Here is a 22,036-nt window from a genome sequence, read left to right on the forward strand (position 1 = left end):
ATCTTACCTGGGATTATGCCCCACATTGGGTTCCCTGTTCAGCAGGTAGTCTGCTTCTCCCTCTCCCTCTGCCCCTTCTCCCACTTGTGCTTTCTCTCTCTCATTCTCTCTCAAATAAATAAATCTTTTAAAAAACAATAAAATAAAAAATCAAGTCCTCACAAGTCAGGAAATAGTGTTAATTTTTATTAGGGTAGAAAATGGCAAGGTAATGTTTAAAAAATAGAATGTTCTTATTAGTAAGGCATAGTGACAACGTCTGAGATTTCGCTTTGAAATATGTCAAAAAGAACAAAAAAGTGGGGAGGACAATTGAGAGAAAAAATTGGGGAAATGTTGATAATTGTTGAAATTGGGTAACGGGTACATGGTATTCATATACTATATTCCCTGTTGTTGTTGTATATGTTTGAAATTTTCCATAATAAAAACTCCACTCCTGCATGGCTTCCCTCCCTGCAAAGATGGTGGAAAGTGAGTTGGTCAAAAGAAGAAACAAACATCAAGAAAAAAAATCACTGTCCCAGCAGTACGGAATTCACCTCAGATAGTGTTCAGAAGAAATGCAAGACCAGAAGCCAGACTACAAAGCATTAAGAGACATAGATAAAACAGGTGGTAAGGAAATGGCAGTAAAATTGCACTTTAGATAAGAAACAGGGATAAGGGGCGCCTGGGTGGCTCAGTCAGTTACACATCTGCCTTCACCTCAGGTCATGATCCCAGGGCCCTGGGATCAAGCCCGGAATTGGGCTCCCTGGAGCCTGCCTCTCCCTCCTCCTCTTCCTCCCCCCTGCTTGTGCTCATGTTCTCTCTCCCTCTGTCAAATAAAATGTTAGAAGAAAGAAGAAAGAAAGAAAGAAAGAAAGAAAGAAAGAAAGAAAGAAAGAAAGAAAGAAAGAAAGAAAGAAAGAAAGAAAGAAGAAGAGAAGAGAAGAGAAGAGAAGAGAAGAGAAAAAACAAAACGAAACAGGGATAAGAAAGAGAAGACTAGGGATCCCTGGGTGGCGAAGCGATTTGGCGCCTGCCTTTGGCCCAGGGCGCGATCCTGGAGACCCGGGATCGAATCCCACGTCGGGCTCCCGGTGCATGGAGCCTGCTTCTTCTCCCTCTGCCTGTGTCTCTGCCTCTCTCTCTCTCTCTCTCTCTGTGACTATCATAAATAATAAAAATAAAAATAAAAAAAAGAAAGAAAGAAAGAGAAGACTAGGGTAACATGAGAGGCCCAGAACTAAGTAAAGTTACTATGGTTCTACCTTACATGTACGTAAAAAACAAAAGGGGAGAGGAGGATAGGAAGATGCTGGAAAGGAGACACTGATTAATCAACTAATTAATCAATCAATTAATATATACAAACACATGGAAAGACGCTCATCCTCCTCAATAAGAAAATGTTACCCAGGCTTCAAAAAAAAATTAGTTCAAAATTAGGCTTCAAATTGGCAGAGATTAAAAATATTGATAATGTTCCGTGATAAAGGAGAACGATAAATACAATCTTTTCAGTTATTTGGTATTATCTAGAAAAATTTGAAACATGCATATCCTTTTTTTTTAAGGTCTTATTTATTTGAGAGAGAGTCAGCACACACAAACAGGGGTGAGGAGTAGAGGGAGAGGGAGAAGCAGACTCCTCACTCAGCAGGGAGCTGATGTAATGGGATCAAGACTGGAGCCAAAGGCAGAAGCTCAATTGACTGAGCCACCCAGGCACCCCAACATGCATATGTTTGGCACAGAAATTCCACTTGTAAGACAGTACAAAGAACTATACAAAGTATAGAAATATGTATACAATGTATACAAAGAATACAAAGATACATATACACAAGGATCCTTGTAGCTACAAAGACAGAAACAAATGTCTATCACCAGGGGACTAGAAAAATTGAGACAAATATATAATATAATATGTAACTATTAAATATATGATAGATAGGTGTATTAAACATGGGAAAATGCCCAAGATAAAAGCATTAAATGGAAAAAAGTCACAGAAGAGTAGATACATTGTAATCCCTTTTCTGTAAAAAGGAATTACTTTACCTCTCTTCCTCTCACACACATATACATATACCCTTACACACATTAGCATAGACAGTGGGAAAAAATGTGGATATAGGTCAAAAAAATTTTTTTAAGATTTATTTATTTATTTAAGAAAGAGAATGAGCACACAGACCCACACAGAGGACGGGCAGAGGGAAAGGGAGAGTCTTAAGCACACTCTGTGCCCCATGCAGAGTTCTATCTCAACCACCCCAAGATCATGACCCCAGTCAAAACAGAGCAATTTTTAATGGTATTTTATACTGAGACACAGGATTATGGGTTTCTTTCCTTATTTAAAAAGGCCTAATTTTGCTGTACTCAAATACGACTAGTATAATCGGGGGGGAGGGGGGTTAAAAAGCCAAGGATTTTCCAAAAGCAAAAGACTGAGCGATGAAAGTGTCATGATAGAAAGGTTAGGGTTGAAAAAATAGGGAGCAGGAGCCTTAAAGTGAGGTCACAGTCAAGAAAGAGGAAGATGGAGAGTAGGTAGATCTACGGCCTACGGTAAAAATGAGCCTTGAGGTACCTGGCCAGCTCAGCTGGTGAAGCTGCAACTCTTGATCTCAGGGTTGTGGGTTTGAACCCAAGTTAGGTATAGAGAATACTTAAAAATTTTAAAAAGAAAAAACGAGCCTTGGGAAACATACAAGCAGTTGCTATGGGAAATGCCCTGAGAAGGCAAAGGAGTACCATGAGGGACAGACAGAGCTCAACTCAGGGGGGAAGTGGGAACTGCTGTCAATCAAGACATCCCATTTTCTTGACTCCTCCAAAACACTTAGCAGCCTAGGATTGGTTAGCAAAAGAAGCCCTGGGATCAAATCCCGCATCAGGTTCCCCGCAGAGAGCCTGCTTCTCCATCTGCCTATGTCTCTGCCTCTCCATGTCTCTCATGAATAAATAAATGAAATCTTAAAAAAAAAAAAAAAAAGAGGGCAGCCCGGGTGACTCAGTGGTTTAGCACCGCCTTCAGCCTAGGATCGAGTCCCATGTTGGGCTCTCTGCATGGAGCCTGGTTCTCTCCTTTTGCCTGTGTCTCTGCCTCCTCTCTCTCTCTCTCTGCGTGTCTCATGAATAAATAAATAAAATCTTAAAAAAAAAAAAAAAAGAATTTTTTCCCAAACTTTATTTTGATCCAATTGCTATACATCATCACATTAGGAGGAAGATCACTACTAGCGTCAACTATTGCAAAAACATCTCGACCTGGGCAGCCCAGGTGGCTCAGCAGTCTAGCGTCGCCTTTAGCCCAAGGCCTGATCCTGGAGACCTGGGATTGAGTCCCACATCAGACTCCCTGCATGGAGCCTGCTTCTCCCTCTGCCTGTGTCCCTGCCTCTCTCTCTCTCTCTCTCTCTCTCATGAATAAAAAAAAAAAAAAAAAAAAAAAAATCTCCACCTGGCTCTAGTTTTTCTCTTGAGCACTAAGTGATCTGTGAGGAAGGTGGGGCTTCCTCTAGGTTCCTCCCCCATCCAGCTCTTTCAAAGTTTCCTGGCTGTTGTTAACAGAACAGGTGGTCTACGCCCTGTGTGGCACTAACTTCTTTGTGTGTACCTTGTACTGGCCAGAAGCCTGAAATAAGGAATAACTGTAACCCAGAGTGAAGCCCAAACGATATCCTATAAAGACATAAATGGGGTCCTAAACTTAGAATCAGAATCTGGCATCAAGTCCCAGCTTTTCTTCTTATTGGCTTTATGCACTTGAAAGCAAGCCACTTCGTCTCTTTGTTTTGCTTCCCCATCTGTAAAATGGCACTACCTGCTTCATAGGGTTGTTGGGAGGGCAAAGTAAAGGAAATGTATATTAAAGTATTTTATGAACTATATCATTCATATGCAAGGTATAATTATCATAAAGCAAACATTTTCATTTCTGCCTATGTACAACTTTCACTGATGGTATCTTAAGACCATTAAGTGGGCACGGGTACTCCCAATGTGTCTATCCTGGCTGAAATGATCCTTGTTTTTATTGCTTCTAACCTATAATATAACAATTTCCTTCTCAAAATCTCAACACTCTTCACAAAATATCTTCAACTTAACTGCTTGCCATAGTTAACACGTCTTAAACTTTGCTTCAGTTTTCCTTATATCAATTTTTTTTATCTTTAACTACAGTTACTTTTCATGCTTTCCTTTTCTGCAGTCTGTTATGTTCGTTACCTGCATGAAACAACTGCATTAAATAGGCTTTAAAAAGGTTCCTCATACCTAGCCCTTCAGTGGGATTCCTATGTGGTCTGATCAACCATGAAAACTAAGTCAAAGTAATTTAGATAGTACACTCCCAAGTTAATTTACCAAGAAGAACCAAGAGGGTGACTTAATGAATCAGCACAATTCCATAATTTCTAGGTTAGTAACTCAGAACACTTAGCCTCCTACCAAAGAATTAATTCATTAGTTTCAGTGTTAGTCCGGTATTAAGCTGAGCAAAGAACTAGTGTTACAGATAATTTCATAGTCACTGAACTCAAATTCCTGAATAAAGTTTGGGCAAATAATCCTTTATCCCTGAAAATGCTGATATTGAGCTCAACTTCCAAAAGAAAAAGTCACAACATACTGGTGTTAAATCCATTACCCACTCCCAGGCTGGCTGGCCACTAGTGTCTGGAGACCTTGTGACCCAAACTGACTAATCACTCTTCTTCACACATGAGAACAAAGTCCTCAGAGCAGTAAATGGCCAAATGAACATCTAGATAATACCAATGAAAAACTTTTATTTCTTCCAAAGCAAACTGTTCTAAGACCCACAGAAAGCAAGGAATAGCCCCCCAGCCTGAAACCAAAAACATATGGAATAAGCAATACATTTTCAAGCAAAATACTGCTTTTAACAACATGGAAGTACAAAGGCAGAAGCACTATTTCAGCTAGGATGAGATGCAGCCATAAAATCAGAATTCTCATCACACCACCAGCTCCATAAGGAATGACTTCCTTCAGTCATTTTGCATTCAACCAACATTTACTGAGTACCTTTTCTGTGCCAGAGATGGTTAAGTATTAGGATATAAGGATAAACAAGACAAGGTCCTGCTCTCAAGTAGGGCACAACCTACCACGGAAAACACACAAATATACCAAAAGTTAAGAGTACAGTCTAATTATGAAAGAAGCTTAAGCAGATTGCAAAGGCCACACAAAGAAGCATTCAGCTTAATCTAGAAAGAATCAAAGAATCTTTTAAGAGATAGTGGTGCCTTAATTCCTGGTAAATGCAAGCCTAGGAGTCAGAAAATCACTAGAATGGAGAGGAAAATTAGCAGGAGAAATATCCTACGCATGCCAGGACCCTTAAGGAGTTTACTATCACTAGGGCCTCAAGTGCCAGAGAAATTGTGGCAGAGGAGGGACTAGAAAGGAAGATACAGAAGAGGCTAGGTCATAAAGGTCCTTCTGAGATGTTGGAGTAGAGACATACCAGGATCTAGATGTTCATCATATTTTAAGGTCAAAGGAATACTATTTACTTTTTTTTTTTTTTTTTTTTTTTTTTTTAGGATTTTATTTATTCACAGAGACAGAGAGAAAGAGGGAGGCAGAGACACAGGCAGAGGGAGAAGCAGGCATCATACAGAGAGCCTGACGTGGGACTTGATCCAGGGGCCCAGGATCACGCCCTGGGCTGCAGGCGGCGTTAAACCACTGCGCCACCGCGGCTGCCCTATTTACTTTTAACTGGAGTTAAAGACCAGCCAGAATGGAGGGGGAATTTGACTGAGGAAGACTAGAAGAGATTTGGGGCCAGTTATTTCTAATCAGTTCTATCAGGCTCATATTTATTTTTCTCTTGACTTTTTTCCTCTCACAGGGGAAAAAAATAAAACTGAACAATTCTGTAACAAAGGCTGTGAACCTTCTGTTCGTCAAAAACATTTCTGAACAGAGTGCTATATTCTATCAAAATAGACCAAATTAGAGAGAGATGACAAATCCCTCCAGCATCTGGAGTCTTCCTAGCAGAAAGACAAAACCAGGTCTCTGATAAGACGAAAACTATAGAAACATCCTGACCATGGCCTACACAGAACATCATGCTGCCTGGCATGGGAATGCTTACAGTTCTCAAAACAAGGACATACCAAACAGTTACCTCCTGGCTTCTCCACAGAAACTGCCAGGAAAAAAACCTACCAGTGCCAGGAATGACCTTGGACTTTATAGTATGATCTCCTGCCCACCAGTACTAGATAAAGACTACCTCGACAATTCTCTCACCTGTCCAGAGTTCAAACAGGTATAGGCAGCAGGCTGCCTTCCTCAACAAGAAACTGAGCCCCTCATCCACGCATGGCACCCAGCTATATTCCTAATTAATACTACTGAGAATAGTGCCACCATTACTACTTCTAACTACACTAACAGCTACTAACAACAACACACTACTACTAACACCAAGTACTGACCACCCACAAAACACTAGGCCCTCATCTCCAGTCCTCAATACAATCTGCAGAGAAGGTTATAGTAACCCTATTTTACAGATGAAAAAAATAAAATAAAAAACAAGGCTCAGAGAGGCTAACAGCTTACCCAGGTCAAAAAGCAAGCAAGAGGTGGAGGTGGGGTGACTCTAAAGATATGCCCTCCCTATTGTACTAGGTATCTCAGAACTTTCCTAACTAAAAAAAGCAAAAACTCTGAGCTTTCTTTCCAAGAGTTCCTGAAGTTGATCCATTTGACTAAAAGGTAGTCAAATCAAAACAACATATGTAAGCTAGTTTTTATTTTCTTTGGTCAAGTGAATATTCTAGATAGAGAATAAAAGGTATTTCAAAGAATTTGTTATGTGAATGCCTTGCTTTTAAATTTCTTCATTTATTTTTGGCCAAAATATAAACACAGAGAAGACAGCAAAGGATAGAATTTCATTCTACTAGATCAGAATGGAGATTAGCAATTAAGGCAAAAAAAATTTTTTTTCAAATAAAATTTACATTATATTTTACGCAATGAATAACAAAGGGCAAGCAATTTCAAAGAGACTGAGCCTTACCTCAATCTTATTCCTCCTGTTCTAGGGGACAGCACTCCAAGTGATCAGCAGATATTCCCAGCCTACATACAGTGAACCAGACAAAGGGGATAAGCAACGCCTTCATGCTCCCAAACCACAGTGGAAAGGAAAGTGTGACGGCTTCCTGGGGAACCCAAGCACATATACAGTATTCATAAATCACTTTTCATCCCGACACACAGAAACAAAATGTTACCTGTGGTTTGTCTACAGAAATACTTAGTTAAGGGGTGTATTTAAATGAAATCATGCAAAAACAATCCCATACTAATGTAGCTAACCTTTTTCATGGAAATATATAACCAACTGTCAATAGTCAAAATTAATACTGTATAAAAACTTCATTCAACAGTTTTACCAATTAAGAGCTTCATATACTTGAATCACTTCTTCCTTCACAGGCCTATAGCCACTTCTGAACTAAGAGCTACTATTAAAATGTCAAAAATGGGATCCCTGGGTGGCGCAGCGGTTTGGCGCCTGCCTTTGGCCCAGGGCGCGATCCTGGAGACCCGGGATCGAATCCCACGTCAGGCTCCCGGTGCATGGAGCCTGCTTCTCCCTCTGCCTGTGTCTCTGCCAATCTCTCTCTCTCTCTCTCTCTCTCTCTGTGACTATCATAAATAAAATTTTTTTTAAAAAATGTCAAAAATATCAGATGCCCTACACGGTATCTTGCACAATTCAACAGATATTGGTTTATGAAAAAATTAATGATTTAAAACAGAAAATTTTTAAAGGAAAAAAGAAATGAAGGGAAATAAATGATTTTTTAAAGATTAAGGGGAAAAAAACAATCCCAGAACTATTAGTACAACTACAGATAGAATTACCTCACATTCCACCTGAAAATTTATAGTATACTCCAGTACCTCTTAACACTAAATAAACTCAGAAGGTGCAATGACTCTGACACTGTTTTTTCCATCTAGGATTTGATACCTCATCTACAGACAACACACCAACTTTTGTCTGAATACTACAAACAGAGCTCTGGTGCACAGCTGCAGGCCTCAGAGCTGGAGTTTGCACACTGCCTTTGAAGAATAGAGACGAGACACAGTGTACAGACCAAACTCATTGAAGGCGGATAACACTTCTAGTGAAGATAACGTCCTGTGAGAGCTCAAATAGCAGTCACTAAGATTTAACAGATTTAACATAATGACTTCATGGCAGTAGGAGAAAACGAAGTTTCGTGAATTTGGGGATACAAAAAACTTCTAACAACATAAACAGTTAGGGTCTTCACATCCCCCTCTAGAGTTGCACACATTAAACAATGACACAAAAGTCAGTGAAAAAGGGATCTTAAATTAATCTAGATTTATAAGAATTGGACTGAAAACCCCTATAATTTACATATATCACAGTGTCTAAGTTTGTCTAGCATTACAAACAATAGCCCCAGTGCTGAAAAGAAAGTATGAGTCACAATTCAAAAACAGGAGGAAAAAAAAAAAAAAACTGAACAGAAGAAAGCTTTGGATCCAAATAACCACACACACACACACACACACACACACACACACACAAAAATTTCTTTACTTAAAATATTGTCAATGACAGCCACCATTCTGACTCGGGAGTGAGAAGGAATGATTTCACACTACCTTCTACTCAGGAACAAGCTCCTTCAAACCCCGAGAAGCCCTTCCCATTCCCATCCACCTTGGTGTCCTGCCACTGAGAGAGTCAGCCACATCCACTAGCAAGCACTGGAATTCAAACAGATCTGAGTCACCCACTCCCCCGCAGGAAGAGGTCATTCTCTATCGGGAAGCCCACTCTGCGAAGTTCTTGATCATCTCCCCAGGCTGCCACCACCATGGCCCACATAAAGCAGCCTACCAAACTCGGCAGCCTACCCACACACTCCTCTACACTCTCGAAATCACAACTCCGGCCTCATCCTACCGCCCAGGTGGCCAACGCTACTCACCGTAGCACTCTTGTGACACTCGGTCCCCCTGCCCGAGAATCTCTCAACGCCAGGATGCACCTGGGCCCCGGAGAATCAACTCCCCCGTGCGGGGCTGAGCTCCTGCCTTTCCAGGAACTAATCCTTGGACACCCACCCCCACCCCCACCCCCACCCACCCACCCCGCCCGCAGAGAAGCTAAACTCTCAGTGCCTCTTCTCCCCAGCCAGACTCCATCTAGTCCGCCAAGTTCACAGACCTCGGGCGGCGGCGGCGGGGAGGGAGAAGACCCATCCGATGCGCCTTAGGGACCAGGCACAGTGAGGCCCCTAGAATTCCAAACGCAAGCACCACCACCACCCCCACCCCCACCCCACCCCCCACCCCCAGCCACCCCACTACGGTCAGCCTCCAGGGCGTCCGCATCCAGCGTCAAGAGCGCACGCCGCTGGAGTTCGTCTCCGTGCCCCCGTGACTCCCTTTCCTGGCTACCACGATACAAAATAGAAGCCACCGAGGCCCCAGGTCGAGGCCAAGACCGCCCCCCTCCCCCCCACCAGGCTCCGGCCACTGGAGTTTCCCAGTGAGGACCCAGCTCCCCAAGGCCCGGGCCGCGGGGACCGGCTTGCTGCCCCAGGCCGCTCAGCGCCATGGGCCGGGCGGGCCGCGTCCCCACTCGGTCCCCATTGTTGCGGGTCCCGGCGGCCCGAGCCGGGGGCCGGGGGCCGGCACCGGCACTCACCTCCCGCGCCGCGGCTCTGGGCCGCGCAGGGCCGGCAGGGCCAAGTGGCCGCGCGTCCCGCGGCTCCGGCCTCGGCGGCGTCGGCGCCCGGCGGAGGCGGGGGTGGCGGCGGAGGCGGGAAGCGGCCGGCCAGGCCCGGGCGCCGCGGGCTGGCTCCGGCCGAGCGTCGGTCTTCTCCGGCGGCGGCGCTCGCAGGCTCCGCTCGCGGTCCGCGCCAGAAAGCGTCCCCCTCCCGGCCCGCGCGCCCGGCCGCCCGGACGGGAACACGCGCCGCCGACAGTAAAGTTCCGCTGAGAGCCGCCCGGAGGCCGTTCTCCCCCAGCGCCGGGTGAACCGTGATTCTTCCCTCCCGGATAGAGCCATCTCTGCCACAGATGACCGTTTCAGGAGTGAAAGCGCTACGAAAATACCAGGCCTGAATCCACCTGGGAACGGTTCCGGGGTGGGATCGACAGAATGGGTCTGCACCCCGCCAGCTACCTGGCTACTAAGTGCTTCGACTGAACCTGGTTCCTCTTCGCTCTTCACTTAGGGGAGGCTTGTTAGGATTGAATGAGATGATGCAAGTGCCTGGCACGGAGATGTGGGGCCCAACATTGGGGCCCGATCATTGGTGATGCTGCTAATGATGATTGCTGCTATTACTACCATCTCATACAGAGGTTGTGCACAGCCCTCAAGGACCCTTGAAATTGATGCGCACCCTGTAACTCTGGGTTCACACACACACACACACACACACACACTCACACACACCTCCTTTCTTTTCCTATTGACTGAAGCTATCTTCAGAACCCCCTAAAAGAAAAGCAGGGAAAAGAAAGGGCTTTTTTAATCACTGACACGGGGACAACAGGTAAGGATGCAGATTCTCCTCCCTTGAGTTGGGAATTGCTGCCTTGTGGGCTCTAGTTAATGAGAATAGTGTACTGTGTCAGCTCTCTCCCTACAATCTCAGGTTTTCCTCCTCCCTGCTCCTCCTCCTCCTCCTCCTCCTCCTCCACCACCTCCTCCTCCTCAGCCTCAGGTCCTCCTCCTCCTCCTCCAAGGAAGTGAACATCGGCAAGATGATTTAAAAAAAAAAATCTAAAGACGGATCTTTTTTTGGAAGGTTTGTTTTGTTTTCTTTATAAAATCAAGAGGATAAAAAAATCTTTTCTCTTTCCCACTTCCTTTTCCTTCTAGGCCTTCACACCTCTGGATATCAGACATAGTTATTTTTGGAACAAATTAGGTTATAAAAATCCAAGTGTGTGTTCCAAGCTATTGATGGGAATTTAGATCTGCAGAGGTCCTCCAAAAAATATTATTGCTTTTCCATGTTCTCAAATGTCCCATTCTCAGTCCTGTGGCTACTGAGACTCAGGACATTTTGCCTTGATACCCTTCTCCCTTGTCTGAAGGGACTTTCCAGAAAGGCTCTGATATCAGTCATTTGCACCTGAATAAAATTTTGTCACTGTGTCACACACTTATACATTTCCTTTTAGATTATCCCCTGGGAATAGGGAAAGGGCTCTGTCTAAAGGCATTTTGATAACCAGCTGGAAACGCAGGCTCGTGGATTAGAAAGCAGCCCTCTCAAAGCCTCTGGAGGCTCTCTGCTCCCTCAAGTAAAAGGACTTCATCCTATGCTCTTAAAAGACAAAGGATCCCTCAAAAGCTCATTCACTTTTCTTAGCATCCTGAGGTCAGATCAAAACTCTGATGCCTCCTTGCTCCAGGTCTTGAATTTTCCTAATTGGCCTCTTAGTTTGGACTCCTTGTGTGACACATAAAGCAGATTTGGTCTCAAGAATTGAAGCAGGTTTAGATAAGAACCCTTAAGATAACCAAAGTGAGAAAAAAGAAGCCAGTGAAGCTAGGCAGATGCTTGGAAAAGGAATCATATTGTTTATCTCCCCTCTAAAAGACCAAATACACAACCATCAAAGACTTACACTTATCTTCCTCCTTTGTTACTGAGATTGGAGCAACAAGGGCCAGCACTTGCTCCCCTTCTATTCCCTCTTCCCAAGATGCCATTGTCCTTCTGTGACATCACTATTTCCTTTCCTTCCAGGAGCTTCCTTGACTACTTGGATAATATTATGCCCTCATGATCACCTCTAGGGATCATAGTATCCCCAATTCACCTATAGGAAATGGATTCTATTAGGAGGAGTCCCTAGAGTGAGTTAAATGCATACCTTCTTGTTGATGGCCCTATGTTCAAGAGAGGTTTAAAAATCTGGATCTTCCTGCTAAAATTAGGGAATTCACCAGCAATTTGCTAATCAATCAGAAGCTAGATCTAGGCCTCCTCCATCACTGTGAACTCACACTTGGAAAAAACACCCCCTACCTTTTCCCTGTTTCACCAGCTCCTCATTCCATAGGAGCCAGCTTAATCCTTCCTCCACCAGCCAGACTTCCATCCCATCCCCACTTCTGGATGCCAAAGATCCCAGATGCCATGATCACTCTGAACCAGGTTCCAAAATGGCAGATGATTGTATTTCTTTCTTCAACAGCCGTCTTATTCTTGGAATGTTTTTTTAAACTATCTGCTTACACACCACTTCCTTCATACTAGATTATAATCTCTAGGAGGCTTTTTTTTTTTTTCTTTCTAGGAGGCTTTTTAAAAAAAAATCCACCAAAGTCTAATGAAAGCCTGGCAAAAATTGCTATACCATAAAATTCCACGTTCAGCAATTATTTATTGAGTATCAGGCACTGCTGGATGCTAGAGAATAGTAATAAGACATGCCAAACATAACTATAAGCATTTTATAGGTATTAACTCACTTAATCCTTACATTGACATTGTGAAGTATATACAATTAGCATCCCTCCAAAGTTAGAAAAACTAAACCTGAGAAAAAGGAGGTTGGGGTTTGAGTACAGAACACTTAGGGCCAGAGTCCACTCATAATCACACACTAAAGTGAATGAAGAATTGAGCTTGGAGGACTCTTCTCTGTAGAGTGTGAACTAATAAAATCCTGTTCCATGTGGATGTTCATTCAGCAGATATTTATTGTCCTGTCCCGAAACTGTATTTCAGATGCTGATCTAGGCCCTGAGGGGCACAGCACTGAACAAGAGAAAACATATCTCTGCTCTGAAGTAGCTCTTCTAAACAGGAAAGATAAACACTACAAAATCAAATTCTAATGATTGCTGAAAAGAACATACAACAGAGATCCGTATGGGAGAGGCAGTCAGGACAGGGGAGACATTGGATAAGACCCTGATGAGGTAAGACCCTGAATGCCAAGAATGCTAGAAAGACACACATAAAGGCTCAGGGAAGAAGAATTCTAGGCAGAGGGACCAGAGAGCAGGGCAGCACAGTGTGTAGTGAGAGTCCCAGATGATTATCCTAGAGAGAAGTGGCCTGTAAGTCTGCTCCCAGATTGCATGGTTTTGAGACATCACTTTTAGGGTTCGCCCTGGAAAGGGTGTGAAAGATGCTGTTGATCAACTGTCCTAGGGAAGCAGCACAGATTACTGTACCTGATAATTGACCATGTATATCTGTTAAGTCCATACACAGTTGTCATGGAAACAGTTGCTTTTAAGAAAGAATATTTCCATTCAGTTCCATCAACTCTATCCGCTTCCTCAGAGAAGCCCTCCATGACTACCTACCCAGTCTAAGTAGCTGCCCAGGCACCATTTTACCACCCTATTTTCTCTATCTGCAGAGAATTTAATGCTATCTGATATTCTTCTTCATTGGCTTATCATCTCTCTCCCCTAATTAGATTGTGAAGTCCATGGAACAAAGAACTTTGTCAATCCTATCAAGATCCCCAAGACCTAGAAGAGGTACAGAAAAACTCAATAAATATGCTTACCAAGCATGAATATGTGTTGGGCCCATCCTTGAAGCAGGCCTATGAGGCACTGGAGATGAAAGGGGAGGAAATAAAGAGCCCTTGGACTTTCTGGCATACCTGGTGGAACTTACCTGAATCCTGATACCCTACAGAATGAGGTCATTTCTCCAAATCATGTGCTATGGGAAAGTAAAAGGGGTGCAAAGAGATCCCCTGCACTGGGTGGGGATGTAATGAAATGGAAGACTTTCCAAAAAGAACCCTTAAGGATAAGGCCTTGGGGAACAGCATGGGGAAAATCAGGGAAATAGATAAGAAAAAAGTCATCTTACCTCTTAACTGTAGAGAATCAACCAATGGGTACCAGAGGGGAAGTGGGTGAAATAGGGATGGGGATTAAGGAGTGTACTTGTTGTGATGAACACCAGAGATGAAAATAGAAACCTCAAGGGCAGCCCCAGTGCCTTAGCAGTTTAGTGCTGCCTTCAGCCCAGGGCCTGATCCTGAGGTCCCAGGATCGAGTCCCATGTTGGGCTCCCAGTATGGAGCCTGCTTCTCCCTCTGCCTGTGTCTCTGCCTCTCTCTCTCTCTCTCTCTCTCTCTGTGTGTGTGTCTCTAATAAATAAATAAAATCTTTAAAAAAAATAGAAACCTCAAAAAATAAAAATAAAAGGATGCATGGCTCAGTCAGTTGAGTATCCAACCCCCGATTTTGGCTCAGGTCATGATCTCGGGGTCATGGGATGGAGCCCCATGTTGGGAATCCACGCTCAGCAGGGAGTCTGCTTGAAGTTCTCTCTCTCCCTCTCCTTTTACCCCTCCTTTTTAATCATGAAAAGGCCAATTTGGATGCTTTTTCACTTTTCTCACCTAATTGCTCTGACTAGAACTATAATTGACCATGTATATCTGTTAAAATAAATAATTCTTTAAAAAAAACAAAAATAAATCATCCTAGCTGGACTTCGGGATTTGGCTTGATAGGTTGGGATGTATAACTTCTGACAGCTCTTTAGTGGCCACTCCTAGATCACCTCAGAGCCAGAGGTTTGGTGGGCTGGGTGGGAAATGCAAAGGAGTCTTGACTTAAGAGTCATGAGGATTTGCCTACCCTCACTACACATGGATCCTCCCAGAGGCAGGGTTCACCTTCATGATAAAAACACTCAGAAAACTAGGAAAGTGGGATGCCTAGATGGCTCAGCGGTTTAGCGTCTGCCTTTGGCTCAGGGCGTGATCCCGAGTCCCACATCAGGCTTCCTGCATGAAGCCTGCTTCTCCCTCTATCTATGTCTCTGCACCTCTCATGAATAAATAAATAAAATCTTTTTAAAAAAGACAAATAAGTTTTTAAAAAAAGAGAACTAGGAAAGCAAGGACCTTCATTAACATGATAAACGGCATTTATAACAAATCCACAGCTAATACCATACTCAAAGGTGAAGTACTGAAAACTCTGAAAGCTTTCTCCAGACCAGGAACAAGATCAGGATGTCTGTTTCACCACTGCTATTTAACATTGTACTGGAAGTTCTAGTCAGAGTAATTAGGTGAGAAAAATGAAAAGCATCCAAATTGGCCTTTTAATGATTAAAACAAAAACAAAAAGATAAATACTCAACATCTAGAAATAGAAAGAACTTACCTCAACATAATAAAGGCCTAATAAGAAAAGTCCACAGCTTATATCATATAGTCAATAGTGAAAAACTTAAATTTTTCCCTCCAAGATCAGGAACAAGACAAGGTTGTCCACTCTCACCACTTCTTTTTTTTTTTTTTCAAAGGATTTTTATTTATTCATGAGAGAGAGAGAGGGACAGAGACACAGGCAGAGGGAGAGAGAGAAGCAGGCTCCATGCAGGAATCCCGACATGGGACTCGATCCCGGGTCTCCAGGATCACACCCTGGGCTGAAGGCAGCGCTAAACCGCTGAGCCACCCAGGCTGCCCCACTCTCACCATTTCTATTCAACACAGTACTGGTGGCCCTAACCAGAGCAATTAGACAAGAAAAGGAAATAAAAGGCATCCACATTGGAAAAGAAGTAAAATTATCTGTTCACAGATGTCATGATTTTATATGTAGAAAACTCTAAAGATTCTCCACCCCCACAAATGGACTAATAAATATTCAGCAAAGTTGTGGAATACAAAACCAAAATATGAAAATCAGCTGCAATTCTATATGTGAACAATGAATAATCTGAAAAAGAAATTAGGAAAACAATTCCACTTACATTAGTATCAAAAGAAATAAAATACTTTGGAATAAACTGAAGACCAAAGACTTATACTCTGAAAACTATAAAATATTGGTATAAGAGATTAAAGAAGATACAAAGAAATAGACATTCTGTGTTCATGGACTAGAAGACTTAATATTGTTAAAATGTCAATGCTACCCAAAGCAATCTACAAATTTGATGCAATCCCTATCAAATTGCAATGTTTTTGTTTTGTTTTTGTTTTCTGCAGAAGTAGAAAAATCCATCCTGAAATTCATGTGGAGTCTCAAGGGATCCCAAAGGGCCAAAACAAAACAATCTTGTAAAAAGAACAAAGCTGAAGATTATCTGATTTGAAAACTTACTACAAAGTTACAGTAATCAAAAGAGTGTGGTACTGGCATAAAGACAGGCATATAGGCCAATGGAATAGCAGAGAACCCAGAAATAAACCCTCACAAATATGGTCAAATGATTTTCTACAAGGATGCCAAGACCATTAAGTGGGGGGGGGGGGGGAGGAGAATCTTTTCAACAAATGGTGATAGTCACATGCAAAAGAAGGAAATTGGACCTTACACCATACACAAAAATTAACTCAAAATAGATCAAATACCTAAATGTAAAACCTAAATCTATAAAACTCTTAGAATAAAACATTGGGCAATAGCTTTATGACATTGAATTTGGCAATGATTTCTTGGACATGACAACAAAGGCACAGGCAACAAAAGAATAGTCAAATTTGACTTCATGAAAATTAAATACCAGTATGCATCAAAAGACACTATCAACAGAGTGGAAAATGCAAACCATGGGATGGAAGAAAGATTTCAAATCATATATCTGATAAAGGATTGATATCCACAATATATAAAGAACTCCTACAATTCAATAACAAAAGACAAGTAACCAGATTCAAAAATGAGTGAAGGACTTAAGCAGACATTTATTTCTCTAAAAAAGATATGCAAATAGTAGGTATGTGAAAAGATGCTTAAAATCACTGATCATTAGGGAAATGCAAAGAAAAACCACAATGAGATACCACTTCATACCCATTAGGATGCCTTTTATACAATAATGCAAAAAAAAAAAAAAAAAAGAAGAAGAAGAAGAAGAAGAAGAAGAAGAAGAAGAAGAAGAAGAAGAAGAAAAGAAAACCCAGGAAATAACAAGTGTTAGTGAGGATGTAGAGAAATTGAAATACATATTGTCGCTGATAGGAATGTAAAATGGTGCAATCACTGTGGAAAACTGTTTGGCAGTTCCTCAAAAAGTTAAGCATAGAGGTGCCTACATGGCTCAGTTGGTCCAGCATCTGCCTTTAGCTCAGGCCATGATCCCAGAGTACCAACTCTGGGCTTCTGGTCAGGCTCCCTGCTCAGCGGGGAGTCTGTTTCTTCCTTGCCTTCTGCCCCTCCCCCTCTCCCTGCTCTTTCTCTCACTCTCTCTCAAATATTTTTTTAAAAAAGTTAAGCATAGGGCAGCCCCGGTGGCGCGGCGGTTTAGCGCCGCCTGCAGCCTGGGGTGTGATCCTGGAGACCTGGGATCGAGTCCCACGTCGGGCTTCCTGTAGGGGGCGTGCTTCTCCCTCTGCCTGTGTCTCTGCCCCCCTCTCTCTGTCTCTCTGAATAAATAAACAAAAATCTTAAAAAAAAAAAAAGTTAGGCATAGAATTATTACTATTAACCTAACAATTTTACTCCTAGGTACATATCTCAAAGAATTGAGGAGAAAAAAAAAAGAATTGAGAAGGAAGACTCAAACAGATACTTGTATGCCTATGTCCGTTGCAACATTATTCACAATATCCAAAAGGTGGAAACAATCCAAGTGTTTATCAGCAAACAAATGGATAAACAAAAGCAGTATATTCATACAATGGAATGGAATGTAGCCATGGAAGGAAAGAGGTACTGTGATATGCTACACATAGTACCATATTGAAAATATGCTGAATAAACCGATCTAGACACAAAAGCCTACATATCGTATGATTTCATTTACATGAAATATCCAGAATAGGTAACTCCATAGACACAGAAAGCAGATTGGTAGTTGCCAGGGCTGAGGGGTAGGAGCCAGCAGAGGAGACAGTGAGTGGAATGGAGAGTAACTGCTTCATGGGTAGAGTTTTATTTTGGGGTGGTGAAAATATTTTGGAAGTAGAAACGGTGATTGTATAACATTGTGAATGTACTAAATGCTACTGAACTGTTCACTCAAAGTGGTTAACTTTATGTTATGTGAATTTTACCTCAATTTTTTAAAAAAGAAACTAAAGCTCAGAAGTTGAGCCAGCAACTGGTAGAGCCGGCAACTGGTGGAGTCAGGATTTGAACCTAGTTTAAAATTTTTTTTAAATATTTATATTTTTATGTATGTTACACAGTGAGAAAGTAGGAGAATTTATTTACTTCAGGGGTAAATGACTTAACACTAGGTATTTTTCTGAGAGCAGGTTTATTATTTACAAGGGAAAAGAAACGATGCCTTCTACACCATAGGTGTTCAATAGTTCTTTTTTCTGAGCAGAGGAGGAAGAATGGTCACCATTTACAGGCTTCAAGGTTTGGAGAGAACTTGAGATTATCTGGAAGGAGCTGTAACTCCCTCCACGCAGTGGGAAAGAGGGGTGTCTTCCTCAAGGATGGGGTTTGGGGGAGGGACCAGCTCCTCCCACATGTTCTATGACCTTGGGCAAATCATTTAACCTCCCTGAGATGGGTTCTTCATCTGTAAAGTGGGAATAGCATGCTTGCAATGGTGAGAAAGAATTGAGAAAATGCCTAAAAACATTCTTTGAAGGCGCTAAATGTATGCGCAGGTTTATTTAGTTCAGAAGAAAATTAGGCTAACATCTTTACTGTTAAGTCAATCCCACTATCTTCTTCTAGGGAAGATTATAGGCTCGTATTCACCTCTACAAGAGATTGGCTGGGATTCCCAGACTCAGCTACATTTTTGCAATTATCTCAGGCATCTATTTCGTTCTTATTGGAAATTGTATTTGACTCTTTCAGATAGAACTAGATTGGCCCATCTCAGTAGCTCCAAAGTCTAGTACAGGATTGGGTTCCATGAACATGTATTGGACAGAATATTAGGGGTGTCCATGGTCCCTCTTTGCCATAAGGGGATTTAGTTGCATTCAAAAGACCCTGGGGATTTGTTATACAAATATGAAAAGCACACAGCCCCTGAGGCTCCTGGGAATACAGGCACACAAACATAATTATGATACAGTCTTAACTCCTGTGAGAACAAACTATCAGTGGGGGTTCAAAGGAGGAAATATTTGGTTTGGACACTCTAAGAATCTAATCTCCCCTTTGGCTCCTCCACACCCCTTTCAAGGCCTTACTCTGCTCCCATATGTGTTTTTAATTGTTGGGTGCCCAGTAATGTGTGATTGGACCAATTCAGGCCACAGGGCCACCATCCTTCCTGCTAAACCTCTACTCCCAGTTAGTAAACTCACTCTGCTTTAATGCCTGGGCCAAATGTCATCTCATTTAGATGGCCTACATGAATGTGAGCCAGTCCTTTCTCTGGGCTTTCTTGGCACCCACAAATATTTATTAGTCACATTCTGTTTCAGCCCTGAAGACAGTTATACAAATTGTCCTAAGAACTTATGTCCACTGGGGGAAGCAGACCAGTAGCAGACAGACCACTCAAGAGAGAAGCACAAATTAAATACCATAGGAGTTGCAGGAGATACCTTTGGGGACTACTTAGCACATACTCCCCTTTCCAAACTTCCCACCCACTCAGAAGTGAGTCCAGAGGAGTATGTTTGTGTTGTGTGACTCTAATTACAGATGGGTCAATTGGACTCTGTACTCCAAAAATTTGGAGTTAAGTTTCAATGATACAGAAAGCTAGGAAGCAATCAGTCAGAGGGCACTGGGCTGAGAGGCTCAGAAAAGGGGAGGGAGAGGATGCCTGGGTGGCTCAGCGGTTTGGCACCTGCCTTTGGCCCAGGGCGCAATCCTGGAGTCTCCGGAGCGAGTCCCACGTCGGGCTCCCGGCATGGAGCCTGCTTCTCCCTCCTCCTGTGTCTCTGCCTCTCTCTCTCTCTCTCTATGTCTATCATAAATAAATAAATAAATCTTAAAAAAAGGGGGGGGGGAAGGAAGCACAAGGGCTCCCACCTGAGGAGTCCAAAAAGTACCCCCTTCTCTTACAGTCAGTACCTTGTTTACCTTACAGGAGTTTCAGGGTTTTTGAACATCATCACAATGGCCCCAACTGAGCCAGGCAGGCTCCCAACCTAGACTGGGGTAAAAGGAGAGGAGGAGACAGGTAGGTCAGCTCAGAAAAAGGAGTGAGAGTTGATTGAAAGACAGAAGAGGATTCTGAGCAGGTGCTGAGTCATGAGAGCCTCTTGAACTTTATTGCGGGCGTTTGGGTTGGGTCCTTAGCATCTGTGTTTCTATTAAGCTTTCAAGTGAAGCCAGGGCTGTTGTTTCTGGTCCCCCTGCTTTGAGCAATGAGGCTCTAAGCAATCATACCCTCTCTAGCTTCTTTGCCTCTCAGGCAAGCTCCTCTCTCTACAAAAAGTATCTTCAGGTAGGTAGGTGTCACCCTGTCTCCTCCCTTGCCTTAACCCCACTTTGAGTTATGAAGACCTAGCCATGCCATTTCCTAAACAGCTTTGACTTCAATTTGTCCATTTGTGCCCTCTTTTCCCCTCCAGTTTAGTACAGCAATAGCTCCTGCTCAGACGATCATAAAGTTCTTACTCCTCCCCCTGATATGATCCCCTGCCTTCATTCCTATTGCAATTTAAATTGCAAGTTGTCTTAGGCTTTCTTTTCTTTTCTTTTCTTTTTTAAGATTTTATTTATTTATTCATGAGAGACACACAGAGAGTCATCAGTGTCAGCCCCATTCTTTTTCCCTTGTCTTGCTCTCTACCCAGTTTAATCTATCAGGGACCATAGAGAATTTTCAGCTCTTCACCAAAATTTTTACGTAGAGATCCCTCCCTGGGTTTCAGGGATCTGTGAAGATCCTGAATATGTATGTAGACTTTGAGGTGTATGGGCAGTTCTCTGAGGAGATGATCCATAGCAAGGTAAAGACCTATAAGCTAAATTAAATAGACAATAGGAAAATAGAGAAAATTCATGAAATCAAAAGTTGGTTCTTGGGCAGCCCAGATGGCTCAGCAGTTTAGCGCTGCCTTTGGCCTGGGGCCTGATCCTGGGGTCCCAGGATGGAGTCCCACGTTGGGCTCCCTGCATGGAGCCTGCTTCTCTGCCTCTCTCTCTCTTGCTCTCTCATTCTCTGTCTCTCATGAATAAATGAATAAAATCTTTAAAAAAATACTAGCAAATCAAATTTAGCAGCATAATAAAGGAATATATACCACATCCAATTGTGATTTATTCCTGGAATGCAAGGATTGTTCATCATACTTCAATCAATCAAGGTAACCCACTACATTAACAAATTGAAGAGGGGGAATCCACATGATCTCAACTGATACAGAAAAAACATTTCACAAAATTAAACACCTTAATATGATAAAATCACTAAAAAATTAGTAATAGAAAATACTTTAACATGTAATATTATATTACATGTCATATGTAAAAGCCCACAGCAAAAAAACCAAAAAACTTGCAGAAAAAATCACAAAAGCTTTTTTTAAAAGATATTTATTTTTTATAAATTTATTTTTTATTGGTGTTCAATTTGCCAACATATAGAATAACACCCAGTGCTCATCCCATCAAGTGCCCGTCACCCAGTCACCCCCACCCTCCGCCCACCTCCTCCCCCCACCTCCCCCTCCACCACCCCTGGTTCGTTTCCCAGAGTTAGGAGTCTTTCATGTTCTGTCTCCCTTTCTGATATTTCCCACTCATTTTTTCTCCTTTCCCCTTTACTCCCTTTCACTATTTTTTATATTCCCCAAATGAATGAGACCATATAATGTTTGTCCTTCGATTGACTTATTTCACTCAGCATAATACCTTCCAGGTCCATCCACGTGGAAGCAAATGGTGGGTATTTGTCGTTTCTAATGCCTGAGTAATATCCCATTGTATACATAAACCACATCTTCTTTATCCATTCATCTTTCGATGGACACTGAGGCTCCTTCCACAGTTTGGCTATTGTGGACATTGCTGCTATAAACATCGGGGTGCAGGTGTCCCGGTATTTCACTGCATCTATATCTTTGGGGTAAATCCCCAGCAGTGCAATTG

General features: G+C 42.5%; 1 protein-coding gene and 1 long non-coding RNA gene across 10 annotated transcripts in view; one reads left to right on the forward strand and one right to left on the reverse strand.

Moving 5' to 3' along the window:
- The window catches only part of RAD54L2 (RAD54 like 2), a 127,148-nt gene extending 115,368 nt beyond the window's left edge, over positions 1 to 11,780 (reverse strand). For 2 of the 8 annotated variants that reach the window (XM_072786044.1, XM_072786042.1), the window contains exons 1-2: positions 9,755 to 9,860; positions 7,070 to 7,214 (exon numbers count right to left, since the gene is read on the reverse strand). The gene's annotated coding sequence lies outside the window, so the exon portion shown is untranslated. Of the gene's footprint in view, positions 1 to 7,069; positions 7,215 to 9,032; positions 9,050 to 9,271; positions 9,291 to 9,754; positions 9,968 to 11,694 lie in introns of those variants that run through there. The other 6 variants (XM_072786043.1, XM_072786045.1, XM_072786046.1 and 3 more) reach the window with 6 other exon arrangements.
- LOC140610239 (uncharacterized) lies at positions 9,928 to 17,629 on the forward strand. Of its 2 annotated transcripts, XR_012011976.1 has the most exons (5): positions 9,928 to 10,610; positions 10,776 to 11,926; positions 12,804 to 12,997; positions 13,507 to 13,570; positions 17,522 to 17,629. It is a non-coding gene; the product is annotated as an uncharacterized lncRNA (long non-coding RNA). The 2 variants fall into 2 exon arrangements; XR_012011975.1 differs by lacking the exon at positions 10,776 to 11,926 and having other exon boundaries at positions 9,976 to 10,610.
- The last annotated feature ends 4,407 nt before the right edge of the window (positions 17,630 to 22,036 follow it).

The sequence above is a fragment of the Canis lupus genome, chromosome 19 (genome assembly GCF_048164855.1).
Source record: "Canis lupus baileyi chromosome 19, mCanLup2.hap1, whole genome shotgun sequence".
In the NCBI taxonomy this organism is placed as follows: domain Eukaryota; kingdom Metazoa; phylum Chordata; class Mammalia; order Carnivora; family Canidae; genus Canis; species Canis lupus.